The sequence below is a fragment of the Pagrus pagrus genome, assembly GCF_965226575.1.
Source record: "Pagrus pagrus genome assembly, chromosome: 23".
NCBI classification, from domain to species: Eukaryota; Metazoa; Chordata; class Actinopteri; order Spariformes; family Sparidae; genus Pagrus; species Pagrus pagrus.
In genome coordinates this window covers 2775758-2799598 of record NC_140205.1, presented here as the reverse complement: position 1 = coordinate 2799598, position 23841 = coordinate 2775758, and the positions used below count along the sequence as shown (strand labels likewise).

At 41.1% G+C, this 23841-nt stretch overlaps 1 protein-coding gene across 1 annotated transcript in view; it reads left to right on the top strand.

Annotated features, from left to right (window-relative positions):
* Positions 1-12892: 12892 nt before the first annotated feature.
* LOC311252453 (plexin-B2-like) overlaps positions 12893-23841 on the top strand; it is a 175379-nt gene continuing 164430 nt past the window's right edge. The window contains exon 1 of the mRNA XM_084345606.1: positions 12893-13392. The gene's annotated coding sequence lies outside the window, so the exon portion shown is untranslated. The remainder of the gene's footprint in view (positions 13393-23841) is intronic.

The following is a 23841-nucleotide window of genomic DNA, read 5'->3' as shown; positions in this document are numbered from 1 at the left end:
TTTTTCTCAGCGGTGTAATTCATCAAAGTGACGTCTGCCAATGAGTCTCAGTCAGCCAGACAGCCACGGCTAATCAATCATCAATCTACCTGCTCTTTGTTTCACAGCCCTCTGCAGTCCCCATACTTTCATCTCACACACACACACACACACACACACACACACACACTCTTTCGATCACGTTTTGAGGCTCCTCCTCGCCGTCTGGGTCAGCGTGTAGAGCAGGACACTAACATGGTCCAGGTGAGGAGGTTCAGGTACCTGATTAGGTCGTCCTCACTGAGGAGGTAATCAAGGAGCAGATTTCCTCCTCGCTGAAGGTTTGATGGATGAGTTTCTGAAGCCACACAAGTCTCATATAATGAACTCATATTCAGCGTCCTTAAAGGACTAGTTCGACATTTTGAGAAATTGGATTTTTAAGCTTTCATTCCAACAGAGAGAGAGATGACATGATCGATACGGCGTGTCTGTGCATTAATGCTGCAAAAATCAATACCTGCATATAGACAATACTTTTTTTTTTGCCCACACATGAGATCAGATAAAGTCAGGTGATGGAAAAACATAACAGACGTGTCAGGAGAAGAAGCCAATTTCAACAAAAAACAGAAAAATTTGAGACAATGAGACAATTAAAATATAGAAATACATAAAAAAAGATTAATACAAGCAAGTTTTGTTTGTTTATAAAAAGGTAAAGTCTGGTATTACATGAATGAATCTGGGAATTCAATTTAAAGTTTCTAAAGGTCGATGGTAGAGAAAAAGGCAGGACAATACAGTATATTTGTATATAAACACATATCTGATGCATATTTATGTCATTTGCTGAACGAATGTTCAGTTTTCTGAACAGCTCTCATGACCTCGTGTAGCTGAAAGATGCTTCTTGTAGTGACAAACTTTCCTTCAGCCCCGCCGAGTGTTTTTTAGCCTCTTCGCGCTCTTTGTTTTGGCACATTTATGGTACATGTATGCTCTATATGTCGTCTTGTATTTAAAAAACACTCATGTTATCTTATAAAGTTCATATAGAGAACATGTGTTTATGGCCACCAGGTGAATATAAGTCCACTGTCCTTTTAGCTCTGGTTTTGGTCTCCACAACTCTTAAAAATAATAATATTAAAATAAAAATAATAAGATAGCAAACCACTGGTGAACCTGGTTCATAATGCGAGGGCCTCAGTGTCCTCTGTGGTAGATAAAACATGAAATAGCGCCCTCTGTGATGCCCTTTCTGTGCACCGGTGCCCCGCTGCATACAGCTGGTGCCCTTTTTACTTTTTCACCCCTGCACCTCAAACATCCTCACTCCACCCCAGCAGCATACCAATGTATTTTACAAAACACTGGACTTTATAATCTACTGGAAAGTCTTGAAAAACTGACTACTACTACTGCACCCTCCACATTTCCAGAAGGGTCACGACTCCTTCTGAACAGTTGTCAGCTCTCTAAGAATAAACAGTGGAAGTGCAGAGCTATTCATCTCCAGTAGCGCGCTGTCTGTGTTGTTAACAGGTTCGGTATTGATGTAAGTGAGATATTCTATTTGTTCCTTAATGGACATGAGGAATCGCCCAATTTGTTTCTTCCATAATTGCAGAGAGAGAAGATGAACACAGTTCTGTATGATTCCCTCCGATCAATACTCACTTTCCAGTCCTGTATCCTGTTCGCTGACAGGAGAATAAACTGGCGCGTCAGCGAACGAGTTTGTCGAGGATTTAACCAACGTTTGTCTCTACAGTGCACTCATATAAATATCAGTTGAAATCAGCTTCTTTAAGGTTATTTTTGGTGATTAAACAACATGTTTTACATCAGTTATGGGTTAAAAAAAGGCCTTTTTTTCCCCTGTATTTGAAGGTTTTCTTTATCAGTAGCTGGTGTGTTGGATCATTGCCTCAAACACAAAAACACTGTTCGTCTGTCTCTTCAAAGGCTTCATTAAAGAGGCATGAGAGAAAAGGTTTTACACAGAAAGAAATGAAGTGTGTGGCGTGGGTGTGCTGCAGGAGAGACGGCATCATTACACCACCAGGAAGGAGTGAATCCTAAATGCACCGTGGCTCATTGTATTGTCCCGCTCTCGCAAGCTATTCAATTCACATCCCACCTGGTTTGTTCCTCTCCGTGCGACACAGAGCAGAGGTAGATTGATGGACTGTATATTGGTCTGGTGATGTATGGGGGCAATATTTGGCCTTGCTGTCAGGATGAAGGGTTTTTCTCTCCTCGTCTGCAGTCAAACCAGACTCTCGATGCCTTAACGACGTTAAAACACCTGAAATAAAGTCTTTTAATTTGAAATATGCATCTTCTTGGTCTTTTTTCTGCCTTTTAAAGAAAATTCTGTCACATTTCAGTCTGAATGGCAAAAACTGAGCCCTTCAAAACAAGTGGTAGCTGTTCTGAGACCTGCTCGAGTGCTTTATGCAAAACCGTCACCTTCACTCCTTTAAGACTCTGTTTCTGTATGTATAAAATAGCGGTTCAGTCGAGGGTTCGGTGCGGCAGCATGGGAATAATATGAGCCATGGCTGGCAGGCTGCATTCATGACCCTCAGTCACATCGTTATTTTCCACTCCTGCAGTCGTGTCACTACAAAAATGGAAAAATATGTCAATAACATCAAACTGTATGACGAGAGATGGAAGTGACAGCTCCACCGAGGGGTTTACTCCACGTTGATGGTTCAGTTTGTTATTTCTGTCAGAAGGATGACGGGAAAAGCTACTGACTGGATTATAATGAAAATTGAATTATAGAATTATAGAAATAATTGTTCATGTTCGCTTCCACTGTGTATGGAAGCTCTAAAAATATTAGAGGACATTAAGCTTGATGAAAGAAATATTTCCATACTAGCCAAAGTCATAATTGAATAAATAAAAGAGATTAAATTCACGCTAATGAGATAAAAAGTAATAATAATGAGATTAATAGTCAAAATTATGAGATTAAGAGGTCATAGTTATTTTTAAAAGGTCAAAATTATGACATAAACAGTCAAAATCACAAAACAGAAAGTCACAATAATGAGATAAATTCATGCTTGTGAGATAAATAGTCAAAATTCTGAGGTTGAAAGTCATAATTATGACATAAAAAGCCATAATTATGAGATTAATAATGAAAAATATGTTTTTAAAAGGTCAAAAAATGGGATAGAAAGTCATAATGATGAGGTAAAAAGTCATAATTAAGAGAATAATAGTGAAAATTATGAGATAAATTGTCATAATTACAAAATAGAAAGTCAGTTTTATGTGATAAAAAATCAAAATTATGAAATCAAAAGTTAAAATTCATGTCATAATTCATACATCTCATAATTTTACATTATGACTTTGGATTTACCACACCAGTAGGTTTTCATCAATCAAATTTTCATCTCAATTTTGTCTTTAACTGTCAGAAAATGGCTTTCCATAATTGCGAGATGGGGTATGCAGGTCACAGAGCTTTAAATCCATCTGATGGTAGAAACTTCTTTAGTGACAGTTGTAAAATATGATGACTTCAGATGATAATCCACATTCGCAGGCAGCAGCAGTCCTCTGGGTAACCAACACATGTAGATCATCAAACTACACGGAGACAGCCGTCGCTGTGGAGCCCTCGAGGGACGGACGTTTTATTAGGGATCTGGTTCAACTGTAACATCCCCACAGTTGTAAATACATCCAGACATATATGGTGGTTTGCATTTGCAAATTTCAGGAAAAATCTGTTTCTGCACAGCCTCACAAAGCTGCTCGCGGGCTGTGGAGTGTTATTCTTGTTTATCTCTGGGAATTATGGTATGCACACATTATTATCTTGTGTGCGCTGTCTTGTCAACAGCTGTTGCTGTTTGTGTGCTGAGCACTCAGGATACAAGAGTTTGTTTTGTTTTTATGTTGTTTTTTTCACATTTTGAGACAATTGTTTTGGCAAATCATGAAAATTCATCTACAACTTTATGCATCATCGCCAGACCATGTAATCACGGATGCCAGTGAAATAGTCTGAAACAGTGTAGCCTGCTTAATGTCTGCTTCAGGACATCCCTTAAGCAACGGAAATATATTTTCCATACATGTAGATTTATTATATCACCTATAAAAGCTTTTTTTCATTATTTGTGTCACTTCAACATTGTATGACAGTATTTTCACATGTCAATGTTTGAAATTAGTGTCATCTTCATATGTATTTGTGTACTAACAATGTATTTTTTAATGTATCAAATAGTATATTCTCTATATGTTGACAAATCTACTACTTATTGCCAATTCTGTATATTGGAAACAATATTACCATGTGTTTTCCAAACAAATATTTTCTAATATATGCAAAATATATTTCAAGTAGTAGATTTTTAAATACATATCAGTTTAAATGATCAAAATGTTGATTAATTATATTCTGTAATATACACTACAACATATTGGCATGTTTTGTCAAATATATGTGAACTCCTTTCATATATTAAAATGTATGTTTAATATATTGCATGATATTTTTCAGTATATGGCGATATACACGTGTTTTTATGTGTTTTGTGTGCAAGAGAAGCAAAAATATGATTGTACTGTATCACTTTACAAGGTGAAAATAAATCTTTATTTGCCAAGTTGTTTCCATTTTTAGCTGTGTGTGTGCATACGATGTGGCTGAGCTGCGAGATAGTGAAGCAAACAGTTATTTATCTTCTTCCTACAAGAATACAATTTAAGTACACGACACATGTGCACAACATAAAACTTTTTATGGTGCGTCATTGTTATGTCTGTGATTTTCCCTCATTAGATAATGATATTGTAGATAAAGGGAGGAAACTGGTCGTGAAAGAGGGATAAAACGGTCACTTGTAGCATGAACTGTGCAGTGTGTCTTCAGGACACCTCAAACCTCTACATATTTTCTCTAATATCATTTTTAACACAGTAGTCAGTGAATCTTACTGCACAAAGCCGTTTCATTATAACATTCACTTGTCTGTGTCGTAACTCGACCCTGATGAAGGTCTGTGCGTGGGCGATACATGTTGATCTGATTTCTAATCAAGAATAATAAAAACTTTTTATATAACTGAACAAGTGCACTTATTTTTAAAGAAACCCATTCCCCTCGCTGTAGCACCCATTTTACGTGTTAAAAACGTTAAATAAATCAGTATTAGTGAGGCCTTCAACCTTCATAAACCTTATTGTAGCTATGGTGCCGGTCGTTCTCTGTATTTTTCAGTGTTTTCTATGAGTCTGCACATTTAAATGCAGCCTCGGTCTGGTTTGTCTCTCCGTAATGTAAACAGTTCATTTCCATTATGAGAATTTTTATTGGCTCAGACACACAGCTAATGTTTATCGCACATCTGAAATGGAGAGTTAACTGAGTTTTAGATTGGCGGCTCTGACAGAGCAGAATATTATGAGCGTGTGTGTGTGTGTGTGTGTGTGTGTGTGTGTGTGTGTGTGTGTCACTGCTCTTCACTGTCCTTCAACAGTTCAACAATCTCATTTACATACTCATAAATCATTCACATCTGACATCTCTCTCCTCGAATTCACACACACACACACACACACACACACACACACACACACACACACACACACACCTGTGGGTGCTGTAGTAATGAGGTGTTTGAATACCTCTTTCAGCTCAAATACTAGCTCACATTCCCATAGATGGATGGATGGATTTTATCAGACAGATGGATGGACGAATAGATAGATTGATAGATTTATGGATGGCTGGATTTTATTGGACAAATGGACGGATGGATATATAGATTAATGGATGATGGATGATGGATGGATGGATGGATGGATGGATGGATGGATGGGCAGATCACTTAGTATCTCTGCTGTCTAGCTGTTCCTTTGGTCTGCCAGTTGTCAGGATGGCCGAGTGGTCTAAGGCGCCAGACTCAAGGGTTGTATCCTTCCTGAGCAAAGGGACTTCTGGTCTCCAAAAGGAGGCGTGGGTTCAAATCCCTCTCCTGACAGACCGTAAAGTTTACAGCTTTCTTAACACCAAAATATTGAAAACTTTGTAATCTTTAGGCCCATGTACCAAAGACCAACTGACATCCAAAGGGTTGGACAGCAGACCATCAGTTGCCAGGATGCAAAGTGCTCTAAGAAATGTGCTGAAATCTTTGGTTATCAATCTAAAATGGTGGTTCTGAATAGCCTTTGTGAAGTCCAGACTGGCTGTAGTTCCTTTGCACAGTTGTCAGGATGGCCGAGCGGTCTAAGGCGCCAGACTCAAGGGTTGTATCCTTCCTGAGCAAAGGGACTTCTGGTCTCCGAATGGAGGCGTGGGTTCAAATCCCACTCCTGACAGGTTTTACCAACAACTTTAATCCCCCCATTTCTGATGTAAAGTTAGAATTCTATCATCATTTTACTTCTTTTAACCGTGGTGGACCAACAACAACACTCACAAACCTCACGATCGTACTTTTGATTAATTGAGGTTGTCCATGGATCAAACAGCTTCTTCTATAACAAGACTAAGGCTGCAATCCAATCAATGGATGGATTTTATTGGCCAGCCAGATGGATGGATGATGGACAGATGGATGGACGGACGAATGGATGATGGATGGACAGATGGATGGACGGACGGATGGATGATGGATGGACAGATGGATGGATGGACGGATGGATGATGGATGGACAGATGGATGGACGGACGGATGGATGATGGATGGACCAATGGGTGATTGATGGATGGATGGATGGATGGATGGATGGATGGACCAATGGATGGATTGAGTGACCAATGGATGGATGGATGGATCGATCAATGACTTAGTCTCTCAGCTGTCTAACTTTTGTAAAGTCCAGACTGGCTGTAGTTCTTTTGCACAGTTGTCAGGATGGCCGAGTGGTCTAAGGCGCCAGACTCAAGCGTTGACTCCTTCCTGATCAAAGGGGCTTCTGGTCTCCAAATGGAGGCGTGGGTTCAAATCCCACTCCTGACAGATGTTGAATTATATCTTAGATTCAAGCGCTCCCTTTGCAAAAAGGCTGAATGCCCCCCAAAAAGTCGTTTTCAAGTAAAATAAACAACTCTCAGCCCTGTGTTTTAATGTACTTGCCATATCTCTCTTCATACTGAATAAAATATCCAAGTCAGGATACATAAGCACCGCATTGACTGGAATATGCCAAATGTCCCATACGCAAAATTCAGCTTGACATATGGTACGTGGTGTTGTCGCAAACTTTAGGGTCTCTACTAGAATTTCAAATAAAGTTCAGTAGGTCTGAATAATAACCAGCTGCATAAAATACATTTGTTATGGTGCAGCAGCTGAAGGGGCCACGCCGCTGTGGTCAGAAATACTTTATTTTCATGTTGACATTTTCCCTAGAATACATATTCCAGACACAGTTGGAATAAACATCTTCAGAGTTTGGGCTCAGGGCTGCTACCGAGGCATTGGTTGAATTCTGTAGTACTGTTTGAATCCCATCTAAATAAATATGCTCTGGTGTTTACCTATTATGTTGGTGAACTTGGACTTATGACCTCTCTTAACTTTTTTATTACGCAGTTTGTTTGGGGTGTGGTCAGGATTTTTTAATACAGAACATAAACTGCTTCACTGTTTAAATGTTTTTGCTGATGTGATTTAGGAACATATTGGTTTTGTGTTGTTTTCTGTTTCTGGAAGTAAGATAATAGGACAGGAATAGAGATGGGCAGTTAGCAGGAGTGAGCCAACCGTGGATTAACGACCAGACATGTTGGAATGTCACCCAACATGTGGGGTCGAAGGTCATGGGTCAACATCAGGCTTTGAGTGAGGGCAGATGGGCTTAACGCTGCACGTTTGACAGAATGATGAAAGACTCCTGAACAAAAACCAGGACAAAAAAAAGTGAACTTCAAACAAAGTAGGTGGATCGAAGAATGTGATGAGAGCAGAATTTTCTTTCTTTTATTTCTTTCTAAGCGGTACGTCTTTGACTTTGTACTTGAGTTTGTCTGAGCTTTAAATGCCAGGACTGATTAAAGTTGTCTGTTGTCAATATTTGTAATTATCCTATAAAAGAAAAAAGATTTCAAATTATTTCTGACTCTGGGGAACAATTTGGGTCAGGCCCAGGCTAAAGTTGACAATTTTGAGGCAATAGTGTGGAAAGCTTTGGTTGTCGATCCAAAATGGTGGTCCAAGTTCTGGTAAAGGATGGAGTGAACACCAATAGTTAACTGTCAGGATGGCCGAGCGGTCTAAGGCGCCAGACTCAAGCGTTGACTCCTTCCTGATCAAAGGGACTTCTGGTCTCCACATGGAGGCGTGGGTTCAAATCCCACTCCTGACAGCTTTAACCAATTGCTTTCATCCCCTTATTGCTGATACAAAGTCAAAATTCTACCTTGATTGATTGATTGATTGATTGATTGATTGTGGTTGTCTTGAATCTAATATGACTTTGTTTTTAACAAGACTAAGGCTGCGATCTGGCCGGCTGGATGGATGATCGGATGAAGGGATGGATGGATCAGTAGGACCATCCCAGATGTCAGGATGGCCGAGTGGTCTAAGGCGCCAGACTCAAGGGTTGACTCCTTCCTGAGCAAAGGGACTTCTGGTCTCCACATGGAGGCGTGGGTTCAAATCCCACTCCTGACAAAAGTTGAATCAAGAGCTTTAATCCGCACAGTTGTCAGGATGGCTAAACGCTTTAAAGAAACATCAGAACTGTGCTGAAATCTTTGGTCATCAATCCAAAATGGCCGTTCAAGCTAACCTTAATCGGGCCAACGTATGTGTGCTACTGGGGGAACCTCCACAATCACATGGTGGTCCATTTAATCGTAATTTGAGGTCATTTCAATCGGGACCAAAGTGTTGGAAGCACCAACAGTGTCATCTCTCGAGCCTTATCCTCAAACATGGTTGCAAATACTGACAAATTAAAGCATTATGTCCCTTTGAAACTCCATTATGACTGAACTTTACAGACATCTATTCTCTCTGTCATGTTGTGAAATCTTTGATGAACCAAATCCAACCCAGAAATGATCCCAAAGGCCAGATCTTGTTCTCTTAACCTAACCCCAACCACACTTTATTTGCCACAACCACAGTCTCTCTCTCTAGCACGAACCAATAACTGACGGTTCTGTGTCCAGATATTGCCGAAAGCAAGAATCTTGGAAACTGGACTAAATCCAATGTTTTGCTGAAATGACAAATATTGGCGTTCTTGTCTGGCGACGGGGGTTGATGAGCCCGAACGTGGCCAGACACCGAATACAACCTTTGTGTGTCGCTGCGCGCTGATGCAGGTCTATGTAATGTGTACTGACAGGCTTCAGAGTGTGTGTGTGTGTGTGTGTGTGTGTGTACGCGGGCATGTGTGACAGTATTTGCATGCGCTCTGTTTGAGAAGACAGTGTAAACACAAACACACACACACACACACACACACACACACACACACACACACAGCCTGTTTTCGTAACAGCTCACTCAGTCAACCAGTGAACCCTGCAGACCATCCGCACATTCATGTGATCAGCAAGTCAAATACAGACACACACAAACTCAAGACGGCTAATTGACCAGTCAGACGAGCAGAAAGACGATTTGTCAGCCAACCAGGAAGCAGTTTGTCAGTTAGATTGATCAGTCAGTGATTCAGGAGCGTAATGAGTCTATCAGCGTAACATGACCGACACATGGCGGCGTCCTGATCGTGTGTTCTTACCGTCGAGGTTTCAGCCAGCACTCAGACTACATTTCCCATGATTCTTAGCCATCGACGCGCTTCAAAGGCCTCACCAAAAGATTAATTAGTGGTTTTTATTGGTTAAAATCACAAGATGCTTACATTTTACTGTCTCTAACGGTAGTTAGAAACTAAGGCTGCAACAGGTTATCAACTATTTGTCAACTATCAAATTAATCACCAGCTATTTTGATGATGGATGAATTAATTGGTTTTTAGTGGTATTATATGAAAAAAACAGTAAAAATTCTTCAATGTGAATATTTCATAGTTTCCTCCTCTATGACACTAAAGACATTTGAAGACGTCATCTTGTTCTTTGGGAAACACTGATCGACATTTTTCACAATTTCCTGACATTTTAGACCAAAAAATTGTATTAATTGAGAACAAACAAGTACAATATTTGCCTCCAAACCGTAGGTGGAAGTATAAAGTAGCAGAAAAAATGTAATTTTTTGCAGTGGGAGTTAAGTGATACCTTCATTTTAATGTGTCTGTATGTCATTAGTGAGGCTTGTCACAGGTAAACACAGAGATGGCAAATGTCCACACATTGTTTCCTCCAGTAGAAGTTCAGATACTTCTGTAAAGAATCAGTTTCACATCTAATTAAAGGCTCAGCAATTTTCCTGAAACAGCTGGACAGCTTTAGTTCCTACCGAACGTCACTCAAACAGGAAGAAATAATCAACATTTTGGTGCTCTGGTGAGTCTGAGTCGATATAAACCGTTCATTGTGATGATAATTTTAAAAAAATCTGTCTTTCAAGGCTTTAACTTCACTCCCTGCTCATGACCCTTGACCTTCCTGCACTTAAATGCTCCAACACGTCCCCCCCCCTTCAGAGCTCAGTCCGTGCTGCACAAATCATTCCTGCCATACCAGGCGACTTGCACCGCTTTAAGTTGTTGTAAAGCACCGGTGCCTACTGTAACATTCAGGAGACTTATGAAACAAAAGGTTAGGCCCCTGAATGGCCCAGTGTCAAGGATTACTTCTCAGACAAATTCTCCAACAACAAAGCCTCCATTGTGCCCCAGCGAGCCCTCGAATTAGCAGCGGGGGCGACTGCACGCTTAACTGGGCTTGACAGCAAGACCACTCTCACAGACCTCGCTGAAGATTTACTGCGATCGCTCCGATTTCAGATGCCGAAAGAAAAGAAAAGGATAAACTGAATGTATGGATGAAATGAAAAGTAAATCCGATCAATATCTCCCCGGGGGGTTGGAATATATTATTATGCATGTGAGTTATTCTCTCCATAATCTATTTAAAAGCAGGTTTTAATCTAAACGTGGATTAGGCTGCGGCATATACAACATCTGTCAGGAAGCAGCAACAGTTTGTTTGTTTGTTTTCTTGTTTCTCGGTTAAAAGCCGTGTTTTAATATCGATCACCATGTAATCAATAAAAGTGAACACCACGTCCTTTGATTTCACTTTTTATTAAAGAGGTGGTCGCCTTTCTTTAATGGCCTTCAGTTTAAACCCAAAGACTGAGTAATCTGCCATTAATCAAGGTGGAAGAAACACAGAGTGACGCTTCCTGGTGCGACTTCAAAATAAAACCCCTTCCTGCCCTTATTGACCAAGAAGTCTTAAAATGCTGTTCATGTTTTCTGTACCAACAGGAAATGATGTCAGGAAAAGTTCACCCAGAAAAATGTTTATAAATATTTATGTCGAAAAAGAACAACTTTACATATTTCATGTGTTTCTCCCACATTTTCTTATGTCTCTTCTCTGCTCTGTCTCCATGTTGCTTTGTTTCGTTCACACAGTTTTGTCCCTAGTTCATGTAAGTGATTTAAATGTGCCATGATTACTCTATTAACTGCTCAACATGACACTTTAAGATTACACACATGAATACTGTGGTCACTATCACAGCGTTTTCCTGATTTAGATGTGTTGAGAGATATTTACGAAATCATTTACAGTCATGACTCAATCAGATGTTCAGCTGCCGGCTGCTAAATAAAACTCTTTGGTTGAATTGATTAATAAAAGCTGACAGTGCAGAGATGAGCCTGACAAGCTGAGTCTGAAGATGAGTTTTCAAACTTTAATCTCATATCAGTCATGCACATTTGACTGGAGGGGTTTTATGTTGTCGTAGAGATGTTAGCTGCAGCTAGCTAGAGCCGATGATTAATTGGTCTTGAAATGTAACCTGACCGCCAGTTTTTTCTCTTATCGCTCTCCAGATTCCTGTATTTTACTTCTTTTTTTCTGTACATTTATGACAACAATACACCGACACCAACACAAAGATTTGCATTGCATTCAGTCTGAACACCTTGAAATGTTGGATAACAGTTGCCCTTTAATTTAAACAACGACATGGCCTTTCTGCTCCTGCTGCCATCAGGAGAAACAAGACAAGACAGACAGGAAAGACTGCACATTTAAAATATATTAACACAGGTGCAAGTATAAAAATGAGCAATACAAGAGATATATTAAAAAAGCCAAACATATAGGCTAGATAATAATAGTTGTAATGATCGTCATGCACAGAGATTTTGCCCCATATTGTGTTTTATTGGTTTGCTGCTTTAGAAAACAACAAGACAAGTTAACTGTGGTATTAAAAACATGGACATGTGTCCGGGTAAGACTGAGAAACACAACAAACGACAACAAACCCAAAGAATTTAACCATCACAATGTGAATTGTAAATAACACAATATAAGTGACACAATATTTTAAGTAAAAAAAAATAGTAATCTACATAAAGTTTCTGCTTTCATGGTCTATTAATTTGAAAATTGTGCAATTTTCAGAAGTTCTCTTGCTGATTTTTAATCGATTCAGTTAGTTAATATTAAATCTTGTTTCAAATCTGTGTGGTTTTCATACATTTGGTCATGTTTGCTTGTGCTCATGTGCACATTTCGGATTGACACTACAGTTGAACATTATAATTAAAAGCATTTCAAATCTGTGGTTTTCATACGTTTGGCTTCGTGTGCTTTTATTTTGAAAGGACACTCCCCCTGCCTCTGGAGCTGCTGACTCTAACTCCTGCTGACTTGACGGATTGTATAAGCCTACAGGCGTTGGGGGGGTTAGTGTTGGGAGGAGGAGGGGGAGGAGGAGGAGGAGGAGGAGGAGGAAGAAAAGCCCTCAGACTCCACTTCTGCTGCGTATCGCGCCGTTTCCAGCGGAGCCTCCTGCTGCAGACCCGGCTGGATGTGTGCGCCTCGTCCTCGCGCTGGATACAGAAAACACACACACGCACTCCTGCCTTTAAAACCTGTGTGTGTGTGTGCGCGCGCATGTGTGTGTGTGTGTGGCGTTAGTCATGAATTACACCTGAGCAGGGCATGTAGTTAACCGGGTTCCTGGGCGTGGGAAGGACGCAGAGCCGCCGGTCTACTTGTTTGTGGGAATATTGTTGGAGCAAACTTCGGCAGCTGCGCGGCGCACCGCTGACGCTGGTTCGGCCCCAAGTTCGACCCGACCCGAGCAGCTTCCTCACACCAGGATGTACATTTGGGAACTTTTTTTTTTTTTCTTCTTGACATTGAGGACTAGTTTTATTTTCTAACTTTTTCACACCTTTGCGGAATATAGACAGAAACAACCGGGCTGAGCAGCGAGAGGGGAGCAATCAGCTGCTGATCCAGAGGTAAGCTCGTCGTTACTCCTGCCTCGTTACTTTTTCTTAAAATATTTCAGCTGTTTTATTTCTGCTCAACTTTCACACAAACCCTGCCTTCCTCCTCCACAACAACTCTTTACCCAGAGCTTCTCACAGCAGGGAAAGCTTTAAGGGGATTTTTGGAGATTTGTCAGCCACTCGTGATTCCGTCGTCACACCAAACTCCGCTTATAAAACTCCGCATTTAATTATTTATTGGTTCCTGGTAAAAAGCAAACGCACCATGTGGCGTAAATTGTGATGTTTTACAAACACAATTAAGCCATTTGACATTCGGCGTACAAGATGACCACTAAACGGTGTGTTATTGTGGGAAAACTTTTGCAAATGTTTTCACAAGCTGCAGTCGACGCATTTGAAGACGATGGTGGCGTCTGTTAGTCAGAGGGCGGGTATGTTTTCAAACTTGGCCTGAAACTTGGCCTAAGAAAACGTGTTTGCCTTTTTATATGTACGCCGAATTAAAGGCTGGGTTGTGACTGCTCAGGAGAGGAGTTTACACCTCATTTGGATGTGGGAGTATGTGCTGGTCCGTGAGGTCATACTTAATGTCCACATTTCTAAGCGGAGTCTGGCGTGGCGGTCTGCGCACAAGGGGAGCCAGCGGAATGTGTTGGGACTAATCAATGCACAGAACATCTGGAGCCTCAGCGAGTGGGCTGATCCTGTTGAGCGGCTGACAGGGCTCCTATAATGTATTCCAGACTGGGCTGACTTCACCCAGTGTTAACTTCTTCACACGCACTGGCATTTACAACACCTGTGCAACACCATTACCTTCTATTGATCCTCCACATTAAATCCATACCAATCCCAGGGTGGATAATTGAAAGTTTAAGCTGTTGAGAGCTCTGAGGGATTGGCAGTTCGATGTATCTCTAATATCACACGTTTAATGGTGGAAACAGATGTTTTTTGTTGATGGCCGTATTGATCAGGAGCCAGATAATGATTGTGCTTAGTCAAATCTTTGGCTCTAAAGGTCATTAAAACACATCTCATGTGTGGAGCTATGACTCTCTGAGAAATATTGTGCCGGCTGCCATCTGCTTCCACGTATTGCTGTGTATGATGGGAAGGTAATTGCCCATGGTGTCAGTTAATGGATTAGAATAGCCTCCACACTGCACCTTGAGCTCTCGGAGCCATAAAACCATTACAGCTACAGCAGCGGCGCCTCTGTTTAGACTCAGGTTGTTTGATGTTATGGCTAATATGAAGCCTCAATCTGGACCGCTGGAGCATGCAGCTTCAAGGCTGCTTGAGCCGTTCATTGTCATGTTTAATTTACTGCCGTCGCTGTGTGGTGGACGGCTTGGATGTGCATTTTTATTGGGAGTAAATGCAGAGTTTTGAGGCAGAAGTCTATCAAAAGTGACTGAATAACTCTTAAAAACTGCAGGCTCAGGCTTCCAGCCGCTTGTTCAATTAATGTTTCTTCCAGGAAATAACAGTTCTGGTGTGTTCTTGAAGCAATCGATGCGTGTTCTTTTTGAATAAGCTCTTCAGTAAATCCTTTTTTTCCCCCCCTTCTTTTAAAAAATGTTTCCCTTGAAGCCAGGAGATCTCAGTGAAAGCTTCGACACATGCCTCCACACACAGCAGCACAATACAAAACACTATCTCCTCTTTTGTGAACCGGCCGTGTTAAGTTGGCGAACGAGCGGCTGAACTTCATGTTGAATAGCCTCGAGGACAAAGTGTTTCACATTATCTCCTCGCTCGGAAATGGAGCGAGGAGCTCTCCGAGGTTTATACAAATGTTTCTCGGAGGAAAAAAGTACATTTATTGGTTTCTTGTTGGGCAGACTCAACAAGACGGCTTGCTTGCAACTTTTATGATTGAAAAAGAAGAAGCTCAATGGAGCAATGACCCTTTTTCATAATCTTGGAAGGTCAGCCGGTAATTAGATTTTTCTGAAACTGAACTCCAGGCTTTCTCTTCTGTTATCTGTTGGTTTTTTAACTGGACTTTACCCTCCAAACTGAAGGCTCAGTCAGACCAGATTTGGCAGGAAGAAATGTACATGATGTAGGGTTAAAACCCAGATGTTACTGGAAATTGTGCCAATATTATCTTTCTTCCTTTTAAAATCATTTAAAGTATGTTTATTGCAAGAGTTACATGAGGTAACTCACTTAGCTTAGCATAAAGACTGGAAATGGGTAGAAACAGCTAGCCTGGCTCTGTCCGGTGGTGAGACACTTTGCTAGCCATTTTGTTACATTAGGACAGAGACAGGCTCGCAGTTTTCTCATCAAGTCTTAATGCTAAGCTAAGCTAATCACATGGGAGTGGTATCAGTCCTGTCATTTTTCTTGGCGAGACAGCCAGTTAGTCCTTTTAAAGATTGAATCTAGGGCCGCAACCGTGCCAAAATGGAGGATGCTGTCGTAAATAGCTGAGCTATGTTGCACAATCCACTTTTATTTAACTGCTCCACACAACAGGAAACATTTACTGATGGTTGTTAGACAAGAGTTGATGATAGCAAGTCTTTTGCATTTACTGCACACTAGTTATCCATTAGCATCTGACTAAGCTGAGCTAACAAGCTTGGTAACAATTAGCAAGCTAGCTAGCTCTAAGAAATGTGTTCTCCCTCCATTATTCTTTATTAAATTAAATGATGTACAATCCTGAGAACAAACGTGTCAGTGAAGAGTATAGAAATAAATTGATATTGTGACTCACTAGTGCTAGCATGTCCCTAGCCTTGTAGCCTTGTAGCTCTTCGATCAAAACCTTCTGTAGCCTAGCCACACATGGTACAGAAAGTTTTTAATTCAACATTTCTTTCTCTCTCTCTTTCATCTTTGTCGACCTGTGGACTTATTGCAGTCAGCTGTAGCTCACAACCAAAACTGAAAACACATTCTTGAATTTGTGACTCGTACGCTTACTCGTCTCTGAGCTAGAAAAACTGCAAACCTCAGAGGAATGTGTGAGTTGCTCAACCGCTGATCTTCCAGTCTGTTGGTTAAACTGTGCATTAATGGAGCCGGTAGCTGCAGTTAGACCATCACAAACCTGTTTGAGTGGAATGCAGGCCGCTGGTTAAACAACTATCACTGTCACACTCGCATGGCAGTTTGTCTGCAGACAGAAAGTTATGTTGTTGTGTCAACGTGAGGCCGGCAGTGAAATCTGATGAATGACAATCACCTAATGGTTCTTTTAAAAAAGGAAACAACAGTTAAATTAGGAGATTTTAACAATATCCAAGCACAGATGTTATGATGTGATTATTTGTGGTATTTAAAATCCAAAATCGAGAGATTAATTTCCGGGATGAAGTCAAAAATTAAATGCACATCATGTTAAAATTGCAAAAACGGTGCAGACGCGTGAAGGTCAGAGTTGTCGTCGCTCCTGTTCTCATGGCTTCGTAACATAGCAGAAGCTGTGTCTAATCTCTGATCATACGCTGTGTGCAAATTGAAAACGCAATGTTGGAGATGAAAGTCTGACAGATGGACGTCATGCTCTCGCTGCTGACCGGCCGTCTGCTGTCTGCGGCGGACTTGGCTCAGAACCGTCTGCAGCATGTGTTCAGCCCCTTTGTCGGACCGCTGGCTGAAAAAAAGTGAAGTTTGCCGAGCTTTTTGTGGTAATCGCTCGCTGCTCCAATCTATTTTTACATGCATGTCATTACAGCGGCCGAGCTGATAGAGCATATAGGACTTTAAGCAAAGCCCTCGCAGATCAGTTTCTCTTTTTAATGCATTTTTTGGAGGTAATTCAACACAGTTCGTGTCCAAAGTCCTTTTAGCTCGCTATTGGCACCATGTGGTTGTCTTCAGCTCCTGTGTCGAAACACCAAAATGAGCTAAAGTACATTTCTTCACCACAAAAGCCTGAAATTGAATTATTCTCCGTAACTTGGCAGAGACAACGAGTTAAGACACAAAGAGGGGAAAACCCCATTTTCTCTGTTTTCTCCATGTTGTTGTGATTTAAGACAGGAAGAGGCCCGCTGGTCCTCGGAGGTCACAGAGGCAGAGGTCAGTCACTTAGATGATCAGCTACACATATTTGTGACCGTGTCCTCTGTTTATTTGAGCTTATCGTCCTTGGCAGGAGATGTTATGTTCTGTTTTTCTTTATCATCTTGTTTGTGTAACACTTCATGTTTTCAAGATAAAGACGTGGACATTTTGGGGAGTTTGTGCTCGAAAATGTAGCAACCAGAGATAAATGTTTGACCAGGGAGCTACAGAGGGACCTCATGTTGCATATTAAACTGGGCTTAATAATGTGGAGCTAACTGGCCAACATGTATCAATAATACACAACACATCGATTACTGAAGCTGCTCGCAGGATAAGATTTATGACGAGGCATCTGTCGATCTATCCTGTTAACATTTCTGGCAAATTGTTTTTTGTCACTTTTGAATAATTGTGATGATGAACTTTTTTTTGTCACATATTAAAGGAGCAGTATGTAAGAAGTTTGGCTGAAAATATTCGTAAATTAACCAAATTATCACCAGTTTCTGCTTTATGACGTCTAAAAGATGTATACTGAAGTTAGCATGCTAACAAGCTAGTCCCAAGATGGTGCCATTACTCAGGACTGCTAGCTGCACAGCTAACTGAGCAAATTAGCAGCTACAGTTAGCAGCAGTCAGCGACTATTCAAATGTCCTACTATACTCGCATGTATCTGTCAGTATGGCTGCAACTGAGGATTGTTTTCATCATTGATCAAGCTGTTGGGCATTTTATTGATTAATTGATTCAACTTTTGATCTATAAAATGCTGATTATACATTTCTAAAGCCGGAGGTGTTCAAAACAATGAATTCTCACATATTTGTAGCTCAAACTGGGGAATGAATCGCATAAAATATGAGAAAAATATATCAATCTATTGTCAAAGTCGTATTTATTTTGTACTTCTTGTACTTTTGTACGTCATGAAGTGTAAAATAAAAGACAGGAACCAGGAAACATCGAATACATTTACATTATAAAGGAACAAACTGTTACTCTAATAAAACAAACCTCCTGTGATCCTTCATGTGTGCTTGAGATCAACACTGCAGCATCGGTCGCCTCCCACCTCACCCGGTGACGGGGCCAGGTGACATTCCTCTCCTCTGGCAGCGCCTCCTCCGATTGGCCGGTTGAAGCCGTGAGTCGGCTCTCAGCATCACACCCAGTGTGTGTAAGCAGCGGAGCAGGAAGTCACCCTGTGATGACTCAGTCAAGACTTTACGCTGTTGACTCGTCTCATGTTTTGCTGCTGACCTTTGATTACCTCACATTGTCGTCCCGCCTGTTGTGTCGTGAAGCCGGTGAGCTGAGCTCGGTTCACCTCCTGAGGCTTCCTCTGGGAAACAGTTTAGATCTTAAACAAGCCAAAGAAAATCACAGAAATCCAAACATTTGCTGCTTTCGGCTGCTTAAATGTGAGTGTTTGCTGTTTTTGTCTGTTTTGTGTCGTTGTAAATAGAGAATCTTTGGGTGTTTTTTGACTTTCAGTTGCACAAAAGCAGCAAAATAAAAGAGGTGAAATCATTTTGGTTCACAAAGCTGCTTCTGGTTTATTGTGCAGCGACTGAAACATCAGTGAGGCCATGTGAAGAGTTTTTCAGCTCGATAACAAAGCGAGAAACTTTGGAAACCGACTTTATTTAAAACATATTGCTGTTATCCTGTGGAGCCTCTTAAAGGGATCATCCACCAGATTCCTCATGTCTTCACGCTACGCGCTCTTCGCCTGTACGCTATAATGAGGATGCTGCTCGGTCATGCAGACTCGCCTGTAATAAACAGAAAACTGTTCCCGAGCTGCATCATCTCTGTTCCTCTTTGCATCTTTTCATCTCTGATGGGTTTCCATCGTGTTGGAGAAGAAAAACACGTCTGCTGCTTCCAGAAACATCAAAAAGCTTCACTTTTGTGCTGCAGAGTGCTTTTTTTTTTAAAGGACGCAGGTGTCTGTGTGCAGGATGTTCACACCAGAGGCTTTATTGAATGAGTCGCAGTCATTATTGTACAGTAGCACACCTGCAAAAAAGACATTTTAACTTTTGAGCTACTCATTTTACTGCTCATTACAGCATTTCAACAACCCAGTCGCCAGAATAAGTGTTGGAAAACCACAGATATGTTTAATCATGAGGTTCAAATTTCAATTTTATGTCGTGATAACGCTGTGCTGTGCTCTGGCTGGGTTTAGGCACAAAAAACACTTGGTTAGGGTGTAAAATAACCTATTTTGGACGGCACAAACACGACTGGAGATGCTCCGAGGCCTCCTTAAAATACCAAGTAGTGTCGAACTTAGAAATGTTGAATCTTGAACTGTGGTCATTGGCCTGTATCTCCATCACCTTCCTGTTGATAGGATATGTCACAGGAAACTTTACTAAACGATCGATGCAGTTACCACAAATTGGTTGTTGAAGTGCATTTTAAACCCCGGGAGGCTTCTACAGTAAGTAGGCAGGAAGCTGGTTTTAAGTGCCGTGTGTGGACTGTGTTGCGTTCGTCCAGCTGTTAATGTGTCGGTCTTATAAAGCTGCTGTTGTCTCAGAGTGAAGCGCTGTGATTACTGACCTGAGCTGCTTGTTCTTTATGGATGTGCTTTATAAACGCCGTCTGTGGGAACATCCAACACTTCAAGGATGGATATTGTTCGAGGTCTGTCAGCCGATCGTGTAAACACTGAAACAGGATTTGATTTTTATAATAAGTCACAACAAAGCAGCTGATTTCCTGAGTGTTGTTTTCATCGTTTCTCTTATTCAAGTCTGCGGCTTTTTAAAGTAAAACTTGATGACAGTGTCGATCAGCTTTACCTTAATTATCTTTTGTTGGAGACGAAAGCGGTCGTGTTTCAGTTTCCATAAGGAATCAAAACAAGCGCGATTGTCTCCCGAGACATTTACATAAAGTCTCTCAGCCTTCACACGTCACGAAGCAAGACGACTTTTCAGTTTGAGTCACAAAGAGCGCCGACGACTTGCTTTTTGAGGTTTAATCCAAAAAAAATCAACGTTGATAATTGGTTTAAAAAGGGAAGCAAAAAGTTCAAGTGAAATGTTTATGTCCTCCTTTGTTCCCGTCATGTTCGCGGCCACTAGAGGGCGCTGAGCAGTCTACTCATGAAACATGCTGGTTGTGAACGCCATACTTCAGTCTCTGTGCATCAGGTGATCACAACAACTAAATGAGAGGTGATCAATGAGCCATCGCTGCGTCTTTGAATGTTGTGCTGGTAGATCTTAATGTTCAGAAACCTTCCATCTCCAAGGCAATTTCTTTGCGGCGCAGAGATGTAAATGGACATTTTGCCGAGATGAGCTTTCGGTGGCGACGAAGACATTTGGCAAATTGTCCCTGCGGCTTCTTCATTGTGTCTTCCACATTGCAAAAACCCGAGGAGGGAGGAAGGAATAAAAAAACACATCACATCAAGTCAGATTACATTGTCTCGCTGATGGAACAATTTGTAAGTCAGTTTTGTCAGCAACACGCTCTCGCACAACTCCCAGGAGGACGATGTCTGCAGCCTGCCGAACCATCAGGCATCATTTATTTTACCCTAGATGCCCTTTAACTTTATCAACATGACTGCTGATACATATACACACTCGTTACGTCTACACACACACACACACACACACACCAGTTTACGATGATAGATATTTCTCTGCTGAATGACGAGTTGAAAGCGCAGAGGACCATTTAGCAACCTGGGGTATTGCCTCGCCGTCTCCGTCTCTCTCTGCGATAATTCAGGGTCACGTCAGTCAGGGTGTTGGGAGATGTGAGGCGTCGCTCTCCGGGGAGACAGAGCAATCATTAAATGAATAAAAGGCCGCCGCTTTGCTTGGTAAAGAATAGAAAACATGAAAAGAGACGCAAAGACAAAAACGGCCGGGGGAGGAGAGCTACAATGGCCCTCTGTCTAATGATTCCAGCCAGCTTTTTCTATTTCTATTTCATTTCATACAATGCCTTTAATTACTTGCTATTCTTGTTGCTTAAGTCTATTGTGTGGGCTTATTACTGCGGGGACTGAGCGTTCATTATACGGAGAGACGAGTGTACTTCAGAGTTTCTTCCTGCCGGTGTACGGTGGAGTGTTTTTCTTTCATGGAGAGGTGAGCGAGGTTTATGATCTGAAGTGACGTTTGAGCCAGTAATTAACAATCTCTCTGGTAGTTACAGTCTTTAATGAAAGCGTGCAGATGTATTTTATTTTTTCTATTTTTCTCGATTTTTGAGTTTCGAGTTTTTTCTTCAGCACTGATGGTTTTTGCTATTCTTGTCTTGATTTGTAAAAAAAAGCAAACTGTATAATTTGGTTTTAAGGTTTCAAATCCTTGAATTTTTTGCAGGATCGCCTTGGTTATTCATCTCAGAAATTTTGGAAGAGGTTCCTCATTTCAAAGCAGCATCAGCGTCCTTGCATGTTTAATAATCAGCTTTCCAATCTTTAAAAAAAAAACCTTCAACCCCCCTGGAGCTCCACCGTCAGCTAACACCCTGAGGACAGAGTGTAAAGTCATTATAAGCCGAGGTTGCTGCTGCTTATGTCGGTGTTGCATCACTGCGGCGTTGCTTCGGCGTTGGCTCGGCTTTACATTGCGTCTAAAAGCAGCCGAGATAAAAGAAGAAGAAAGTTCATTCATCAGGCACATCGCTGAGTAATGAAGCTGCTGCTGGAGCACAATAAGTCGAAAGGCAACGTGCACACCACTGGCTTCATCTCTTAAAAGGAAGAAAATAAATTCCTGCAAACACTTTCCACCTCATTGATAGATTTATTGAATAAGGTCAGTTTTGAACACGTATCCTGACGTGTCCCGTCTCTTTTTAACTGGAATATGAGTTGTGGAGCTCTTAACAAAGACACAACCTGATAATAAATCAGTGCTGAAACACATTTTTTAAATTAGTTTGCCGATTAACAGATAAATCTGCGACTTTCTTTTGTTTTAAAGATGCAACATGTGTCGAATTCTTACTCCAAACAAATAGGGGGCGGCGTATCACTAGAGTAACCATACTGTAGCTGCCATTAGCTAGTTAGCTCGGTTAGCTGTGCAGCTAGCGGTCCGGACTGGGAACTCAGAGTTGTGGGGGACCGAGGCTAGATGGTTAGCGTGCTAACTTCAGTAGATAATCTCGAACATGAGAACATCTCTTTACGTTCTTTTGAACTTTTTGAATGCTTTGAACTAATTTTTGTACATGTTGCACCTTTTAAATCATCGTAAATGTAATATTCTTTGGGGCTGAGACTTTTACTGTGACAAAACAGGAAGTTTAAAGATCTGTCTTTGGTCTCTGATAGTCAGCTTTATCTCTAATATTCACATTTTCATTTTCTGGACATTTTATAGACTAACAGACAGTTATTTAATTTAATCGTGTAACAGACAACACAGAGATGAAGATGAGCTTCAGGTTGAGACTGTCGGTTTCAGGTCATCTCAGTTCTGACATGTGGTCGGTCGGTTATCTGTGTGTGTGCGTCTGGGTTTAGGTTTATGTTTGTCCATTAGCAACGGAGCATGTGTGTGATCCGTGTTCGTGCTTCCAGAGAGCGTCCGAAGGTTGTGTTTGCAGTAGAAACAGCAGCAGGTGTGTGTGTGTGTGTGTGTGTGTGTGTGTTGTGTCCTTGACCGCCCTGTTTGTTTAGATAGGTGAAGCAGATAGAGGTAATGCCATGAAGCTACCTGCCCTCCACACTTCACTTTCTCTCTGAGCCAAGCTGTTATTTCCACACGTTTATCTGTGAACTTCTCCGTAGTGTAGAAATGGATTCACATATTCTCGTGAAAATGTACCTGAAGATTGAGAGCGATAACATTTCCATGTGTGGAAACTGTTTTCTTGCATTTCTTAACCCTTTTGTTCACTGAAAGTATCTTTTTGCAACTTCCTCATCTGCTTATTGATGCTGGTTCTGATCCAGCTGATTAAATCAGGGGCCGATACACACCGCTGGTTATTTAAGCGCACACAACAGCAATCTAACACAACCTCCCTACAATAACTCCTGTTTTTATGGAAGTGGATGTGTTGATTCAACCACAGATTTCATCCTCCAAAATGACTATTAAGTTTAATTTAAGACATCTTATAATCAATTTCAACACACAAACCTTCATTAAGCCGTAGTTATTGCAGGAATGTATTCGACTGCATTGATTTCAGGTGATTGGACCAAATAAACTGACTTTTCTAATCATCTTATAACATTTCTCATAAGAATTCATAGTGGACGCTTCTCTCCATGTGAAATAACCACTTTTCCACCGGCGTCGACATTTCTCGCTACTTCCTAAAAATATTCCTGGTCATGGGACAGATTTTGTGAAGAGGTCAGCACATTGGATGATGTGTCAGGTTGTGTTTGAGTCTTTAAAACACTTTTACTGCACAAACAAA